Here is a 2,181-nt window from a genome sequence, read left to right as displayed (position 1 = left end):
GATTTTACTGCTCCTCGGATGCTGCCTGAACTGCTGTTCTCTTCCTGCACCACTAATCCAGAAAGTGGGACATGTGAGCCAAGCCTTGTTGCAAACTAATCAATTGTTCTAAAGATCCTCTTGCGGTAGCAGGAAGCTGATGAAGGGCTTATGCCCGAAATGCGATTCTCCTGCTCCTCCAATGCTGCCTGACCTGCTGTGCTTTTCCAGCACTACACTCTCGACTTCGACTGAAACACCCAGGTTCAAGTCCCACCTCCTTCAGAGATGTATAATAAGATCTCTGGGCACATTGTTTAGAAGAATAGGGTTAAATATAAAAAACAATTGCCCTAAAGGGTCTAAAATTAAGGCATGAGGCCTATCTTTACAGGGTCCTAATAATTTGAAGCCAAATAAATAGCTTTCCCAATGTTTTCTTGATAGCAAAAATTAATGTTAATTAGCTTTGAGGCAGAGATCTCGTTTCTAACACCAATAAGATTGAAGAGAAATGGCCAAGCGGGCATTATATTTCCTCATTCAAATGTGATTTCTCTTTTCTTAAAATAAATTCCTATTTTAACTCATGCCATCTGAAGTAAACCGGTTAGAAACAGCCTATGCAACAGTAGCAAAATGTCTCAAGTCTCCATTTTCATTCCAATAAGCAACAAATGTTCCCTCCTAATCACTTACTGTACCTGGATAGTAACATTCTGATTCAAGTAACAAACAGAGAATGCTGAGAAACTCAGCAGGTCGAGCAGTACCTGTGCAGAGAGAAACAATTGCTAGGAATAGCTCGTAAGCTGTGGATTCTGGAGGAGTTTGAAAGTGTTGCAAAACACATAACCAGGTGCATTTCTGAGATACCCATCTGTTGAAAAAAGCCAAGATCTCAGCAGCATATCTTAGATTTATAAATAAAGCAGCTTACAAAAATAGAGCAGGAGTACGCCCCTCACGTGCAATACAATCCTGGATAATCATCAGCCTTTACTCTATTTTCTAGCCCACTCCCATATCCCATGCTTCTTCAAGAGATTAAAAATCTGTCACAGCTGGAAATATACCTCCTCCAGAACCCCCTTGACCATCTCCATTGACCTAATGGGAATAGTATAAGTTCAATACAGTGTTTAGAATTCTGTTCCCATTTAGAATGTGCAGCAGAACTTCCCATGTTCTCAACTAGTTGCAATGAATTGCAGTTGTTAATTTCTTGATGTTGTGTAATTTCTGACTTTACCCAGTGCAATTTGGTTCTACCAGTGACAAATTCAGGTTTGTGGATATGTTCATTTGTAAACAAAACTATTCTTATTGGTAAGATTATGCTATGAGAAACAAAACAAAATAAACAAAAGGGATCAAGAATTTCCAATTCTATGATTTTATGCTTCTCAATGGGTTTGATGTTCCTAAGCTATATCAACCCATGATTTGGACAGTATTTGCCAACATGCCCTAAATCTGACAGGGCGTGCAATCAGTATTGGCAATTTCTTTTCTCCATGCTGCATAGCAATGACTATGTGCTATTCAAGCAAAATGTTAACATATTGAAAGGAAGGCCTCTTGGTAGCTCAATGAGGTTATCCATGATTAATTCACTAGTTTGGATTGTAACTATATGCTCCTCAATCTTTGGTGGGTCAGTTCATCTCTGCTGCTGTAGTGGTTCTAAACTGGCCTAGCCCCCTTTGATGAGAGGAACAATAATAAACTCCATTAGTTAATGCAACCAATTCAGATTAAATACATGGCCATACAACAGCACAATGTTGTGGAACAAAAAGTAATTGGGATGACAATTTTAAATAAAATAGTCTATTGAATCTTTTTAAAAGGTGTGTGGTTTCAATTAATAGGGATTAATTAATTAATCATTAAGCATGTTGGGTATTATATTTATACAGCTGGGACTTTAAAATGCACGTACTTTTAAAACTATATACTTTGGATGTAGGTGATGCTAAAAATGCAATAATCGTCATCCATCCCCAGTTTCCCTATGATAATGGTGTTGATGAGCCATTGCCATGAACAGCTGGATTCTTTTTGATGACAGTTCTTCCAATTACAATGATATCAGATAGGGAATTCCAGAATACTTGTTCAACAATAATGAAGGAGCTGTGAGATATGTGTAAATCATTTTGATCTGAAATTTGGCAGGGAATGTAGAGGTAATAATAT

Source organism: Chiloscyllium plagiosum, chromosome 17, assembly GCF_004010195.1.
Source record: "Chiloscyllium plagiosum isolate BGI_BamShark_2017 chromosome 17, ASM401019v2, whole genome shotgun sequence".
In the NCBI taxonomy this organism is placed as follows: domain Eukaryota; kingdom Metazoa; phylum Chordata; class Chondrichthyes; order Orectolobiformes; family Hemiscylliidae; genus Chiloscyllium; species Chiloscyllium plagiosum.
Note: the sequence above shows the minus strand (reverse complement) of the source record.